A 17,500-nucleotide genomic window follows, 5' to 3' on the forward strand; every position below is an offset into this window, starting at 1 on the left:
TTAAACAAGATTTACTGAGTCAAGGAAAAAAGTATATAAGCAGTTCTGTAGCTAGAGCCAAATATTCTAACGAAAGAGTGGAAATGGAGAGGCTTCGTATGGGAACAAAACAGACAATGGACGTTTCGGGTACAAACCCTTCGTCAGCACAACATTACACAAATTAACATGGAACATTTTAAACATTTTTCCATGTTAATTATTTGTGTAATGTTGTGCTGACGAAGGGTTTGTACCCGGAAACGTCCATTGTCTGTTTTGTTCCCATACGAAGCCTCTCCATTTTCACTCTTTCGTTAGTATTTTCAACGATCACCGGCTTTAGGCAGCCCCTACCGTTTTTATTCTAGCCAAATACTCGTAAATTTACGAATGTTTCGTGGGACGAGGCAGTTCTGCAAAACTTGGTCATTCATTTTGTCTTGACAGGTAAGATAGAAAGTTATAAAAAAAAAAAACCAAAAAAAAAAAAACCAAAAAAAAAAAACAAAAAAAAACAAACAAACAAACAAACAAACAAAAAAACCACAATATCTAAATTTGATAGGCATTCAAGGAGGCCGAGTCAGTCCCGAAAGGAATAATTCTTGTCTTGATCGGGCGTGTCCGGGCCTCTACTCTAAGAGTCCGTCATTATCCTTATCTCGCTCTATTCTATCCGGGCTTGTCCGGGCACTTATCCCCCAAAAGTGACTGCTTTCGCCATAAAATTCAATCATTGCCGACTGGCGGGAAGGATGGCGTGACAGGGCCTCGCCGCGAGGGACTCATTGGCAACGCGCGTCACTGAGTAAAAGCTCTGTAATGGCTTAGGCAAGTTCATTTCGGTTATGAGGTGTTGGGAATAAAGAGGTGGTGTGAGGGAATGGGAAAGAAATAGACGGATAGGTAGATGGGTGGATAGATGGATGGATGGATGGATGGGTGGATGGATGGGTGGAGAGGTGGATGGATGGATGGATAAGATTACGTTACAGTTTTGAAATAACAAATATTGGAAGAAAAAAAAGAGAGAGAGAGAGAGAGAGAGAGAGAGAGGTAGAGAGAGAGAGAGAGAGAGAGAGAGAGAGAGAGAGAGATTCTACTACTCCTTCTCTTTTTCGTCTTCTTCTTCTTCTTCTTCTTCTTCTTCTTCTTCTTCTTCTTCTTCTTCTTCTTCTTCTTCTTCTTCTTCTTCTTCTTCTTCTTCTTCTTCTTCTTCTTCTTCTTCTTCTTCTTCTTCTTCTTCTTCTTCTTCTTCTTCTTCTTCTTCTTCTTCTTCTTCTTCTTCTTCTTCTTCTTCTTCTTCTTCTTCTTCTTCTTCTTCTTCTTCTTCTTCTTCTTCTTTTCTCCTCCTCCTCCTCTTCCTCCTCCTCCTCATCATCATCATCATCATCATCATCATCATCATCCTCTTCTTTCTTCTTCCTCTTCCATGCTTCCCTCGAATGTTTCGTGGGACGTGGCAGTTCTGCAAAACTTGGCCATTAATTTTGTCTTGACAGGTAAGATAGAAAGTTTTAAGAAAAAGAAACAATATCTAAATTTGATAGGCATGCAAGGATGCAGAGCCAGTCCCAAAAGAAATAATTCTTGTCTTGATCGGCGTGTCCGGGCCTCTACTCTAAGAGTCCATCATTATCCTTATCTCGCTCTTTTCCATCCGGGCTTGTCCGGGCACTTATCGCCCAAAAGTGACTGCTTTCGCCATAAAATTCAATCATTGCCGACTGGCGGGAAGGGTGGCGTGACAGGGCCTCGCCGCGAGGGACTCATTGGCAACGCGCGTCACTGAGTAAAAGCTCTGTAATGGCTTAGACAAAAGTTCGTTACGGTTATGAGGTGTTGGGAATAAAGAGGTGGTGGGGTGAGGTGAGGGAATGGGAAATAAATATGTGGATAGATGGATAGATGGGTGGATGGATGGGTGGGTGGATTGATGGGTGGATAGATGGGTGGATGGATGAGTGGATGGATGGGTTGTTGTGGTGAGATGGGGATGGGTCGATTGGAGGATGGATGGGTGGATGGATAGATGGAGGATGGGTGGATGGATAAGAATGGAGAGAGATGGATGGATGAAGAGAGATGGATGATGAGAAAGATTGAGAGAAGAGAGTAGAGAGGAGGGGAGAGAGAGAGAGAGAGAGAGAGAGAGGGGGGGGGGGGGAGAGGGAGAGAGAGAGATTCTTCTACTCCTCTTCCTCCTCCTCTTCTTCTTCTTCTCCTCTTCCTCATCATCACCATCATCATCGTCCTCCTCTCCTTTCTCCCCTCTTCCATGCTGCCCTCCTTTCTACCCCCCCCCCCCCCCCCCCCCCCCCCCCCCCCCCCCCCCCCCCCCCCCCCCCCCCCCCCGCCCATTCACTCACCTCAACCACTCATCATTTTGTCTTGCGCGGTTTCGGTTTATTTATTTACGCGTCACATTCTTTACACCTTCAACTTCTTTACACCTCCCGCCATCTGAATCTACTACCGACTCTCAACTCCTCTCTAAAAACTCCACGAACAAAAATGCAACAGCGCGCGATGGCTCAGAGCTGCTGCTGGCGTGCTGTGTAATCTTGCGTGATCACTAATGCCGCGATCTGCGATCTGCGATTGGCGATTGGCAATTCCTCCTTCGCCGCCGCTTGATATCTCGTCGCGTAAGTCCCAATCTCTTGACACTTGCGGTTTATATATCCAGGTTGATTGTTTTGTTGTATGGAACAGTAGCAGTGACGAAATTGCTTGTTTGCGCGTGCCGTCACTCACCCTCCTATATTTCTTATCTCTATGGTTATATTTATTTACATATAAAGAGGGAAAAGTCATTTTTAAAAAAGAAAAAAGTTAAATCGTATTTTGGAATAAAACCCATACGCGCTGTGCTGTAAATGTGCCTAATATTTTATTTATAATATATAATATGTTTATTTATTAGTTTTGAATCAGTTTCAATTTACGACAATTTATAAGATTCTGAGTTTTGCTATCGACGATATTTCGATATCATTGAATGAACATTTTAAGAAGTTTTATTAGAAACACACTGTTCAATAATTTAAACTATTATAGAAACAAATCGATCACATAAACAGGGCCTATATTATTTAAAAAGTCGACCTCATTAAACGGTCTTTGTTTTAATACTTTGTATTATTGATTCTACCACCAACTCGTAAACAATGGATTTTACAGTCAATTTCATTGACGACTCTGACTCTGTACACGGAGGAACTTAAATTTGATCAAGACAAAACACACACACACAACACATCTCTCACAATGTGAGTTCTTGATTGATGACAGATCGGATATTACTTTGGTTGACCAGTGTTTTTCGTTGTTGTCGCATTTTTAAATATTAATTATCAATAATAACAATTTTGGAGGATGGTGTATCTATGTTATTTCTTCTAAGCTGTTTGAAATTTATTATTTGTATTGAGGGATTTCTGAAAGAATCTATTTAAGTAAGTATATCGCTCTGTATTTCCACTATTTTCAGGATTTTTTTTTTCTTTTCCTTTCTTCTAGAGATGCCAGACCGACGTGAATTTATTGGCGGGAGTAATATTAGAATTTTAAAAAAAATTATGTCCGCCTGCCAACGACATCATACGATATCGCCGCCTAAGCATTTCACGAAGGAATAGCTCTACTATATATGAATGAATGAATGAATGAATTTATATAGCGCCGAGATCCACAATGTGCTCAGAGGCGCTTTACAATGCAAATAAAACACAACAATAAATCGATAATTTAAGCATTAAATCTATCATATTGGAATAGCATTAATCAATTTGTAATTTAATTACCACGCACTGTGCTACAAGATGAAAATTTAGGATATCTAGAATATGTAGGTCTAATAGAAATGTTAAACATCAAACGATTTTCTAAAGAGATGTGTTTTAAGTTTCTTTTTAAAGTTTTCAAAAGTTGGACATTTTTTGAGGGATGAAGGCTGTTGGTTCCATAAGACGGGTGCCGAATGGCTAAAAGATCTCTCACTAAAAGACGATCTACAGATAACATTCATCAAACAAGATGTCTTATGTTAACAGGAATCACCCATGTTGTCCAAGTGAGCAAATTGGGGGTTTATAAAAAAAAATCTTGCCTAAGGAAAAAAAAAAAAAAGAGAACGAATCTGCCTGAAGCGTGGCTCGAACCTGGGATATTCCGGGTCACAGTCAGTGCAATGCCTTAATCACTCGGCCGCTTCGGGTCTGACTGATAACCCACCCGAAATGTTATGGGCTTATTGTTGTCATAGAAATACTATCTACTCTCAAACCAAAATATTGTTGTACATTACGACAATGCTAAATCAAGCCCTAAATAGGCTTCAACAGTCATGACGTTACTTCCCTCGTAATGACGCACAGTAACTTAGTAACTGGCTCTAAACTATCGTAACAATGGCGGGCGCCCTTTTGAAATATTTCTCCGACGACCAGAAAAGCGTATACAGAGGAGAAAAAACATTATAAATCTGATCATGTTTTGACTTTTACACATTCTGATCACAAGACATATGAAAAGTTCTAGCCAGCATGAAGAATGAAAAGTACCGATTTTCTTTGTTTAGAACCACGATGGCCGCCGTTGCTGGGCGACGTGACATCAGACTATTGAATCCAATTGCGTCCGGTCATGAGAGTTGCCAACACGAGCATCTAGCATCATACCACCCATTCATGACAAACAAAACTTCTCCTTTTTATTTATCTTAAAGATTAGATTCGCGATAACAATTTTTAAAAAATTTAAACCTTAAAAAAAATAATTGTATGATTAATATTATTATTATTTTGTAACCTTTCATCGCAAAATGGGTGCTGTATTATGCCATTTTAAACAAGGTGTCAACAGTTGATATATCAAAGTTAGAATGACATTACCAATAATTTTAATGTTAAATTTTAGCTTCTCTTACAATAAAGGAAATATGATATAACCCACCAAATTATGACATTTTAAATGGTAGGAAATTTATCTATAATTTTGTTCTGTTAGTTTTTAAATTTATTTCAATTGCGCTTTTCAGGAAACGGTCCGATAAATTTAACGACCGCTTAAAAACAAAACAAAACAACTCAGATCTCAAATTTGCGATTATAGTTCTAATGGCCCTATTAGAAAAAGCAGTACTTTTCCTTATTGAGCTGTTGTGAATAGGATTCAATAGTCTGATGTCACGTCCGCCTAGCAACGAGCAGCTTGGTTCTAAACAAAGAAAATCGGTACTTTTTATTATTCATGCTGGCTAGAACTTTTTCACAAGTCATAATGTGATCAAAATGTATAAAAGTCAAAACATGATCAGATTTATGTTTTTCACCTCTGGATATACTTTTATGCTAGTCGGAGAAAAGTATTTCTTTCGGGCGTCCGCCATTTTCCCGATAGTTTAGAATCAGTTGCTAAGTTACTATGCGTCATTACGAGGGACGTGACGTCACGGGTAAACTACGGATATAGTCGGTGTTAGGGTTGAGTGAGTTAGATTATCCATTTTTGTAATCCTACACTTTTTTAAGAATACAACATACTGTTGTATATAATAATATATGGACCATTAACGTACTCAAAGCGCTTTACAAGGGGTCCCAAGCCAATAGCAGCACGTAACACGCAGAACGAGACATGACACTGACCTGTCAGGCGAAATTGCAATTTCTTTCGACAGAGACGACGCTGTTAACGGCCAGGCACTCATTTTACACATGAGTACGGTGAGAGAATGTAGAGTAAAGAGCCTTTTCCTGGGATTCAACTAACTATGCGCCGAGCGAGACTCGAACCTAGGACATTCCGATCCGAAAGCGAGTGTCCATACCACAAGACCACATAGTCGTACAGACAAGACATTCTGCAAGCGTCCATTTTTTTTTTTTTTTCATGTCCAATTATTTAAGATCGTGAATAGGATTCAATTTATAGTTCGAAGTTGACGTCACCAGGGTCTTTTTTATTGTTTTCTGCCATCCGCGTTTATGAGTATTGCTCACTAAACTGTATTAACCAGACTATAAACGATCATGGTTACACAGTTTTGTGTGTTGGTCCGTTATACTTCCGGATGGCAATGTTGTGAACTTCTTAGCCAGGCGCATTCTATCTATAGTCTGATGTCACGCCCGCCCAGCAACCAGCAGCTTGGTTCTAAACAAAGAAACCTTTTTTTTTTCTTCTTCTAATGACTTAATTAACTCTGCGCCTCCGACAGCTGAACTCAAATCGGCGACCAAGAGGGCAGAGGTCAGAATATTATGTGACCAGTCGTTTCAAAACAGTGTTATATAGGAATGGACAAGATGCGAAATAAAAAAAGAAGTTAAAATTGAGCCAAACTGACTTTTATTTTTATTTTTTTTTAAAATGAAAACGTTGATTTTTATCATGACCCTAACATTTTTTATTAATTAATTCTCCTCAATACAAATCAATTCAACCCAAGTACCTGATGTTTTTAGCTACATTAGTTCATTATTTTCGAAGAAGCTTTGATGCTATGCGTTCAGGTAAAGTTTACTCACAACAGCCAAATTGATAAGCCAAATTCAACACACTAATGCATGCATCTGGGCTGTCGTTGTTTTTAAAAACACAGTATAGATATTATGCGCTTGGCTAAGAAGCTCATAACATTGCCATCCGGAAGTATAACGGACCAACACACAAAACTGTGTGTATCCATGAACGTTTATAGTCAGGTTAACACATTTCAGTGAGCATTACTCATAAACGCGGAGTCAAAAAACAATAACAAAGACCTGAGTGACGTCATCTGCATACTATCTATATGCAATGTTCACCAAATAGCACACAGACTACTGTGTTATTTAATAAAACGACATTGCGTGTAACCTACAAAGTTCATAGTCTTGATAGATATAAATTACGGTGGCGTTTTTGTGCACCTCAGTTGGCGAGGTAAAAAACGCACCGTTTTATGCACCTCCGTTGGCGGTGTATGTACAAAAACGCACCGTTTTTATGCACCTCCGTTGGCGGTGTATTTACAAAAAAAACGCTCCGTTTATATGCACTTCCGTCCGTTGGCGGTGTAAAAAATGCCGCGTTTTTATGCACCTCCATTGGCGGTGTAAAATACGCACCGTTTTTATACACCTCCGTTGGCGGTGTACAAAACGCACCGTGTGTATCCACCTCGTTGTCGGTGTAAAAAAACGCACCGTTTTTTATGCACCTCCGTTGGCGCTGCTGGTTGACAATGAAAACGTTGCTGCTTGAAGCTTGAAGGAAAAAATAACCATAAGTGTTGGATTGTAAACCTCAATTTAATAGACGAAAACATACTGTGGACGTTTCTGATTTCCCCTTTATCAACAAAACACGACGAATAAGACACTAAGGACGAATGAGAGATGTGTAGTGTGAATGGCGAAGATAAGGTAAATAGACAGAAACAATGATGGGACAGGAAGTTGTTGTTTTTTTTTTAAATACTATGAAAAAAATAAATAAATAAATAAAAATAATAATATTAATAATAATAATAATAATAATAATAATAATAATAATAATAATAATAATAATAATAATAATAATAATAATAATAATAATAATAATAATAATAATAATAATAATAATAATAATAATAATAATAATAACAAATCGTTCCATCTCTTGGACATCCCGACATACCAAATAGTGTTCTAAGGTGATGCGTCACATATAAAATAACGCCACAAGACCACAGATGGCTGAACGCCTTTCTTAAGGTTTAATGAACTCTTGTTAAGCATTGATCAGCTGACTTGTTAGGCCCGGGGGGCAGACGAGAGACGAATGAATAGGGTACAATAGCGTCACCTTTGCACAATATAATATCATCTTAATGAGAATTCTCAAAAGACACTTAGATAACCACGCCTCTCGGACAATCGTCATAATGTGTAAACAATGGTAGTGATTGGTAAACGTAGCAAACTACACGTGTTATACTGTCAATAGTATGTCTTCAACTCTCTCCTTACCAGCCATTTTCAGGATTTTCCCCAAATCTACACACCCAACTAACACAAAAATATATCTTTTATCACTCAAACACAATAGCTGTAAGTTCTTGTCATACATAATTTTTTTAACAAAACATCCTCTATAACACAATGTTCATTTTCTTTAAATTTTATGATGTACAATAGAAATTTGAATAAGAAAACAAGGGATTTAAAATATGAGATTTTAAAAAATTGCTCCCCCCCCCCACCCCAGTAATTAAAATGTGAGATCATCATCATCATCATCATCATCATCATCATCATCATCATCATCATCATCATCATCATCATCATCATCATCATCATCATCATCATCATCATCATTACCACCACCTCCCTACACCACCATCGTCAGCATTACTTAACATGACATCTCGCCCACTATTATTAATATCATCCGAGTCATAGATTATGAAACGAAATTCACCTACGTGCTCCATTCATCATCAGGTATTGTTTGTCCGAGCAGCTGCCTTTGATGAAAGGATTCCTAAACGACGTTTGAATACAATATATATATATATATATATATATATATATATATATATATATATATATATATATATATATATATATATATATATATATAGACGCTATAACAATGCCCGTGATTATCAAATCAATGCGCGCGCGTGTCGTTGGTTCATCAAGAACTTCATTGAAAACGGGGATGATCTCCCCTTAATTGAGACCATCACCCAATGACCCGCCCCTAAACCTGCTAGACAATGGTGTGATAATATCTTGTGGATTATATCAGAAACGTCTATAGATTGTACTCGTAGTAGTAGTAGTAGTAGTAGTAGTAGTAGTAGTAGTAGTAGTAGTAGTAGTAGTAGTAGTAGTAGTAGTAGTAGTAGTAGTAGTAGTAGTAGTAGTAGTAGTAGTAGTAGTAGTAGTAGTTGTAGTAGTAGTAGTAGTAGTAGTAGTGGTAGTAGTAGTAGTAGTAGTAGTAGTAGTAGTAGTAGTGTGGTAGTAGTAGTAGTAGTAATAGTAGTAGTAGTAGTAGTGGTAGTAGTAGTAGTAGTAGTAGTAGTAGTAGTAGTAGTAGTAGTAGTAGTAGTAGTAGTAGTACACAGCCAGAGTTTATCCCCCTTTTGTTTTTTACATCATACATCCATATATATTATTGTAGTTTTCTTTCTGCTTTGTCTGGCACTCTTTTCATACTCTTTTCATAGATGTTTATTTTTCCAGATCGTTCTGTTGCACCACCAGTGCCTGCTCCCCAGTTTGTCACGTATATTCTGTTCTAGCTTAAAAAAAAAACCCCAACAAAAACACATTTTTTGACACCTGGTGGAGATCCTCTCAAGCAGCAGTAATTCCTTGTGTCATCTTTTTCTTTACGCTTGTCAAGTTATTTCATGACGTAAAGGTCTGCCGGTTTTTGTTGGTGGATTTTTTTGTTGTTGAGGGGGTGAAGGGATGGTGTGGGGGGGGGGGGGGGGGGGGGGGGAATTTAATCTCATTGAACAAGTGAGATTATTTTCTCCTTGAAGTAACGTGGAAAAGTGTTAAAACAGGGAGGGAGGGAGAGAGAGAGAGAGAGAGAGAGAGAGAGAGAGAGAGAGAGAGAGAGATATGAGGGGGAGAGAGGAGAGAGAAGAAAGAGAGAGAGAGAGAGAGAGAGAGAGAGAGAGAGAGAGAGAGAGAGAGAGTATGGATGAAAAAAACAAACCCTATGAATAATGGTCAGAGGACGGTAGGATAAAAAAAAAAAGGAAAAATGGGGTGGTAAGGGGTGGTGTTGGGGGTGAGAGGGGGGGGGGGGGGGGAGAGAAAATAGGATTGAAGTAAGAAATTGATTGTAAAAGAGAGGATTTCAAAAATTATAATCTGTTTATTCTATGTAATCATTTATTGGAATTTACTTTTCTTTTCCGTGTCTCGTGTCACGTGTCTTGTGCTGAATGAACGTCAGTTTTATGTCATAGCAGTGCGTGTCTGCGTATTCAGATTGTTTTGTTTTTCGTTATCATTATTTTTGGTTTGTTTCTTTTCTGTTGATGTTTTTGTTTGTTTGTTTGTTGTTGTTTTCTTTCCTTACCCATTTTAAAACAATTTGTTTTTGTTTTTGTAGACTAATTTTTCCTTCACATATGTTTTAACGTGTTAACTAATTAATAATTAACTTGTTTATTTATTTATTCATTTATGTATTTATTTATTTATTTATTTATTTATTTATTTATTTATTGATTTAAATGTTTTTTTTATTTATATATTTATTTGTTTGTTTATTTATTTATTTATTTATTTGTTTATTTATTTATTGATATGCTTACTCTTGTATCTGCTTATTTTCCTGCTCGTACATATGACGACTGCTCATTATGACGTCAAGCCCAGCCCACAACTCTGCCAATTCTTACTTGAAACCAAATTCAAGGACAGCTTGACTTTTGCATGTGGATTCCGTAATGTCCACCATTCTCATCTGTCAGAAATAGTTCAGAAATTTGAGTTCTCTCTCTGACGCAGAGCAAAAATAATTGCATGCACAACTCCTCGCGGCCAACTATTACCTCGAAAAAGAAGGATTGTGAGACAAATTGTGACCCTTCGCCTCAAAACGGTATTAAGTCGGGTTGGTAAAGATGTTGAATATTGAATTTATACCCAGAAATATCAGACTTGTGTTGAGATTATATGATTTATTGAGGAGAATGGATACCATATTCTAGGGTGCTATTGCCAACAATTTATATTTTTGACCAGTTTTAACATTAAAGTCGGCTTTTAAGCATCTGGTTCGATCCGACATAATACCGTTTTGAGACGACAGGTCACAAATGTGATCCAACGTCTCAAAACGGTATTATGTCGGGATGGACCAGATGCTAAAAAGTCAAATTATAGTCAAACTGGTCAAAAATATGAAACGTTGATAATTAGCACAGTAAAATATGATATTCCTTCTCCTCTATAATGGAGCGTCCAAACTCAACTTAAGTCTGATATTTCTGGCTACAAATTCCATTTTCAGCAACTTAATCATCCCGACTTAATACCGTTTTGGGACATAGGGTCTCACAAATTCCAAAACCGTATAAGCGATAATCATCATTGTCATTATTCCGTAAAATAATATAAATTTAAATCTATTCTCTCCCTTTGTTGATTGACATTTGATACCCCAGCTCAACGGGTAATTAGCCGTCACGCGCGTTTCCGCTCGTTATCAGGAATAGCCGGAATCAATCCGAGTCGTTTGGTTTGACGTCAACGAGCAGCTCCGATGTCAAAGTTTGTCTTCGTGGCGGAACGACACGGTTCCCCCCAGCCTCTAGGAATATTATAGCGCTACCGGTGTCTTGTTTCCAGTTTCCTATAGGGGAGGATTGTGACAAGAAGATTCCAAAACCGTATAAGCGGTAATCATCAAGATCATGTATCCTTATATATTCTCTCCCCTATCTATCTCGATGTCTCTCTCTCTCTCTCTCTCTCTCTCTTTCTCTCTCTCTCTCTCTCTCTCTCTCTCTCTTTGTCTGTCTGTGTGTGTGTGTGTGTATGTGTGTGTATGTGTGTGTGTGTGTGTGGGTGTGTGTGTTACTTACAAGCCAAAGTACTGGTTTTTGCTCTCCACTGTAGGACGCCTGAACGAACCAGAGCACTATTTCCGAGTTGCCAAAATGGCGTCTTTGTCGACAATGACAAACGACCAATCGGAAACGCTGTTTACTCCACGTCGAGCGCTAATGAATATTTTAAAGGCTACTCCTGTTTTCCTTGTGTGTGTGTGTTTTTTTTTTTTGGAGGGGGGGGGGGCACTTCCGCTATATAACCAAGGGACCGCTACTCTTCCTCAAGCAGCTCTGAATATCAAATGTAGCATGAACTAGGACATCCTATAGATAATATGCGCTTGGCTAAGAAGCTCACAACATTGCCATCCGGAAGTATAACGGACCAACACACAAAACTCGGTGTAACCTTGAACGTTTTTAGTCTGATTAATACAGTTAAGTGAGAATTATTCATAAACGCGTATGGCAAAAACAATAACAAAGACCCGAGTGACGTCAACATCATTCTATCTATAGTTGCTTCTGAACGATCCCCATCTCCAGGCGACGATAATAAAACTGTGTCGGAGTAAAAGAAAGAAGTCCTTCAGAGCCATTGGGCCCATGGAGCCGGAGTTTATCCCGGTTTCTATAGTGTGAAACGGACAATTGCTTGCTACCCTTTGGACAGGACGCTAGTCTATCGCAATGTGCTTTCCGCCATAATATCTAACAGACCCGGCTTTACCCAATTACTGCTGGATGGACAGGGGGGGGGGGGGGGGGGGGGGGGGTGTCAGGAAAAAAAATTATCTCGACTGCGCACCCGGATCGATCTCGGTCCCTTTGCGTGTAAAGTGAGTGTTCTAACAACTGAGCTATCGGGACCCCCCATGTCGGGGTAAACCTGACGAATAAAATTGAATTTTAATCTTTACTTGTTGATAAAAATAATTTGAGTTGGAAAGGATGGCATTGTTGAGGGTTGTGAGTTTTTGTTTCTTAAACTTAACACACACAAAAATATATTAATTTGATTCTTTTAAAAGTTTGAACACAATTTTTGTAGCGTAGTTGCACACATGCAATGGCTTATGATTGTATAGTGGCTTTTTGATAGATGGTAATGATATTCCTTTGCGTTGTGTTGTAGGTTTTAATAATGACGAAAGAGTTCAAGAGCCAGTGATGATAATTGAATTTACAACATCAAAACATTCAAATCAAAGTCCAGATTCCAAGTTTCATTTCTTACAGCTATATTTGTTGTGATAAATTCCAAATCCAAATCAAATAGCATGGTCATTATTCAATCAGTTTCATAAATTCATAAATTGTAAACTATCCCATAATTCTTTCAAAATCACTCCTACTGATTTTGACCTCCCACATAAATATTCAAAACCTGCCTCTTAAAGCGAATCATACACAACTTGTATATTAAAAACAACAAGAATTTTCCCGAATATTACTATCAAACACCGCGTCTTATGACATAAAAGTACTTTGATAAATGACAGCATTTTATGCATAACAACCAAAAATAGCAACAATCTGTTACTGATATCCCCCGAGTTTCATACGCATCCCCGGAGTTGCAACGACCGTGTTTTGTGGACACAACCGAGAATAAATGCAATCTCCTGCAGCTACCCCCATGGATCTTTCAAATATTTTCCATGTTTTATTGCCATGTTTTTATCAAAATTCTTGCGTAAACTTCTTGCATGAGCTGACTCTCTTACATTTTGTTCATAGCGTTATAATACCAAATTGGCACTCCACTACTACTACTACTACTACTACTACTACTACTACTACTACTACTACTACTACTACTACTACTACTACTACTACGCGGCTATGTGGTCAAGTGGTATGACACTCGCTTTCTGATCGGAAGGTCTTAGGTTCGAGCCTCGCTCGGCGCATAGTTGAGTCCTTGGAAAAGACTCTTTACTCACATTCTCTCACCGTACTCAGGTGTAAAATGAGTACTGGCCGTTAACAGCGCAGTGTTTGTCCGAACAATTGATTGTAATATCGCCTAACAGGCCGCATGTCCCGTCCTACATGTTAAATGTTGCTGTTGACCAAGGACCCCTTGTAAAGCGCTTTGAGCACATTTAGTGGATATTGCGCTATATAAAAGCTCACTTTTAAAGCTCACTTTTTACTACTACTACTACTACCACCACCACCACCACAACCACCACCACCACCACCACCACCTCCACCAACCACCCGAAATCTGCTCCAAATGTCAATAGCCTCCACTGGTTTAGCATCCTGCCCCATGCAGACCAAATAATGTCCCCAAGTGTTTTTGGGCAGACGACCAAAGAACACACATCTAGGAGTTCTCATGTTTCCCTGGTGATGGATTTACATGTCGTTAGCGGACTGGTTTTGGTTTACAGATGATGAAGTTACCGGTCATCGCTGTCGTCGTCCTCATCACACGCTTCATCATCATCGTCGTCGTCGTCGTCATCATGGTCATCATCATCATCATCTTGGCGCACGAGTTTCTTAGCACAAGTGTCTATCTATCTATCTATCTATCTATCTATCTATCTATCTATCCCCAGGTCTCTTCATTTCACTCAATCGCTCACCATCTCACACACCCCTCCTCCCTTCATCCACCCCCTTCTCCTCCCCCATCCACAGCTCCTCATTCTCCCCGTCTCTAGCAATCTGTTGTGTAATCCCAGGGGTGTTATAAACACAACAACATCCTTCCTACATCTTACCTACACGATTGCCGATCCGCAAAGACAAGTCGATAGTCTAATGATGGTTACACCTCGCATGTCATCTCAGGCCGATGACCTGACAGAGGAAAAAAAATGACCTGAAAGCACGAAGTCAACTTCTCGCGACTTCATTATTGTGTTGACGTCAATGTGACCCATTTCCTAAACTGTTGTATGTTAGAGTTGTTTTAATTTTAAAAATTGATTTGTGGTGGTGGTGGTAGTAGTAGTAGTAGTAGTAGTAGTAGTAGTAGTAGTAGTAGTAGTAGTAGTAGTAGTAGTAGGAGGAGGAGTAGGAGTAGTAGTAGTAGTAGTAGGAGGAGGAGGAGTAGTAGTAGTAGTAGTAGTAGTAGTAGTAGTAGTAGTAGTAGTAGTAGTAGTAGGAGTAGTAGTAGTAGTAGTAGTAGGAGGAGGAGGAGTAGTAGTAGTAGTAGTAGTAGTAGTAGTAGGAGGAGGAGGAGGAGTAGTAGTAGTAGTAGTAGTAGTAGTAGTAGTAGTAGTAGTAGTAGTAGTAGTAGTAATAGTAGTAGTATGAGGAGGAGGAGGAGGAGGAGGAGGAGGAGGAGGAGTTTTAGTAGTAGTAGTAGTAGCAGTAGTAGTAGTAGTAGTAGTAGTAGTAGTAGTAGTAGTAGTAGTAGTAATAGTAGTATTAGAAGTAGTAGAAGTAGTAGTAGTAGTAGTAGTAGTAGTAGTAGTAGTAGTAGTAGTAGTAGTAGTAGTAGTAGTTGTTATTGTATTAATGGTGATAGTAGTAGTAGTAGTAGTAGTAGTAGTAGTAGTAGTAGTAGTAGTAGTAGTAGTAGTAGTAGTAGTAGTAGTAGAAGTAGTCGTCGTAATAGTAATAGTAATAGTAGTTTAGTGGTAGTTGTTGTTATAATAGGAGTAGTAGTTGTAGTTGTTGTTGTTGTTGTCGTAGTAGTTGTTGTAGTTGTAGTTGTGTTTGTAATTGGGAGGGAATACGAAGACTGTAGGAACGATTAGGATATACTGTTTTTCACACAGACGCCATGGGTAGCCAAAAGAAGACTGATCACACACCCTAACCACACACACAAACACACTCACAAACACTCACACAAACACACACCAACCCACACTCACACAAACACACACCAACCCACACGCACACAAACACACACCAACCCACACTCACACAAACACAATCACACACATGACACACACTCACATACACACACACACACACACACACCAACCCATACGTGAGTGAATTACCCCAATCACCGCGGGCGCTCACTTTACTTTCCTCGTCGTTACATGTCACGTGGCCTTTTAGAACACCGGGACCTCTATGGTGGTAGAGGACCAGGGGAAGAATAGGCTGGAGGGGAAGGGAGGAAGTGCAAGGAGGATAAAGAAGATACGTATTGCGATAGAAGGAAAGGTCAAGGACGTTGATACGAGATATTAAATAGTCTTATAATATGATTCTTGAAGTCTTGTGTTTGAAATTTCGAAAAATGTTGCCAGTGTCCTGGCGCAACCGAAGGAACGAGTTCGAATGCACTTATTTGCAGGTCTGATAACCCAATTCCTTATGGGCTCATTGTTGTAATGGAAATCTCAAAAAAAAAAAAAAAAATATGACGCAAAATAATGTCCAATACAACAATGTTAAACTCGGCCCATAACCGGGTCCGGATGTCAGACCTGCATACATATGCACACTTTGATGATATCTATAAGATCATACTGCTGTTATGTAGAGCTTGTTTTGTTGAACAAATTATGTATAGCAGGTGCTCTTTTTCTATTGAGTTTTAGGGTTAAATTTATTTTAGTTTTTTGATTATTTTGTGTGGGGTCATTTCGACATATTGGGAAAAATCGTGATAAAAGCAGAACTTTCCACTTGGAATTTTAAAAGTTTTCCAGTGGAATAGACCCGAGAGACAAATTTCCACAATGGGATGAATAAAGAGAATTTTATTTATTTATATTTATTATTTATTTAAATTGTTCAATTAGCGCGCACACACACACACACACACACACACACACACACACACAATTAGACATTGTACAAAACACGCACCAAATGGAAATATATGATAATTAAATTTTCCATTCAATATTATAAAGCCTCGGCTGACGTGAGCATATATGCAGGTCTGCTAGCCGAACAGGCTCAAATTCATATGGTTACATGTTGTAATGGACAATATCTTGGCCTTGTTTTCGGGAGTATTTCTATCACAACTTTGAGGCCGTACCAATTTGGGTTATCAGACCCGCAAATATAATACTCGTACGTTGGCCTCGACCAATGAAATAGCACATAAGGACATACATACTCTCTCTCTCTCTCTCTCTCTCTCTCTCTCTCTCTCTCTCTCTCTCTCTATCTCTCTCTCTATCTATCTATCTATCTATCTATCTATCTATCTATCTATCTATCTATCTATCTATCTATCTATCTATCTATCTATCTATTTATCTATCTATCTATTTATCTCTCTATCCATCTGTCTATCTATGTATCTATCTATCTATCTATTTATCTCTCTATCTATCTATCTATCTATCTATCTATCTATCTATCTATCTATCTATCTATCTATCTATCTATCTATCTATCTATCTATCTATCTGTCTGTCTATTGATCTCTCTCTATCTCTATCTCTCTCTCTACCTCTACCTCTCTCTATCTATCTCTATCTCTCTCTCGCTCTCTATCTATCTATCTCTCTATCTATCTATCTATTTATCTCTCTCTATCTCTCTCTCTCTCACACACACACACACACACACACCCTCTCTCTCTCTCTCTCTCTCTCTCTCTCTCTCTCTCTCTCTCTCTCTCATTTTGTCTACTTGGTCTTGCAATTTTCGGTGACGACGAGCTGTTGAAAATACTGTGAGAGCACGTTATCCGGATTTTGTTTCCGCCGAGGGAAATTAAAAACAAGAAAATCAAACAAGAAACCAACTAAACAAACAAACAAACAGGCCAACACGCATTTCCTAACTAAATAGTCTTGTTTTGTATTGTTTTGTTTTTGTTTTTTTGTTTTTTTGTTTTTTACTTTCTTTGCTGGGAGGTCGGTCCCATTCAGTTTGAGTCGCCGGTCTACGGGGTCGTGGACGTGTTATTTACAAAGAGACATTCCCCGGATGTTTTAAAATTCATAGACGCGTCTGCTCCGAGGCGCTTTCATTCAAGGGAAATAACTGTGGGACCGGGAGCACGCGCTCGGTGGTTAAATA

The 17,500-nt window shown here is 38.8% G+C and overlaps 2 protein-coding genes across 3 annotated transcripts in view; both read left to right on the forward strand.

The window, feature by feature from the left end:
- Positions 1 to 17,500, forward strand: part of LOC144974376 (general transcription factor 3C polypeptide 1-like) — a gene marked incomplete in the record, with an annotated part of 443,780 nt that overhangs the window by 207,431 nt on the left and 218,849 nt on the right.
- Positions 1 to 17,500, forward strand: part of LOC144974374 (uncharacterized) — a 70,124-nt gene that overhangs the window by 32,287 nt on the left and 20,337 nt on the right. The window contains exon 1 of one of the 2 annotated variants that reach the window (XM_078917209.1): positions 2,648 to 3,440. The exons of the other annotated variant lie outside the window; for it this stretch is intronic. The gene's annotated coding sequence lies outside the window, so the exon portion shown is untranslated. Of the gene's footprint in view, positions 1 to 2,647; positions 3,441 to 17,500 lie in introns of those variants that run through there. 2 annotated transcript variants of the gene reach the window in all.

Source organism: Berghia stephanieae, chromosome 6, assembly GCF_034508935.2.
Source record: "Berghia stephanieae isolate SIO BIC M18660-M18661 chromosome 6, UCSD_Bste_1.3, whole genome shotgun sequence".
Taxonomy (NCBI): domain Eukaryota; kingdom Metazoa; phylum Mollusca; class Gastropoda; order Nudibranchia; family Aeolidiidae; genus Berghia; species Berghia stephanieae.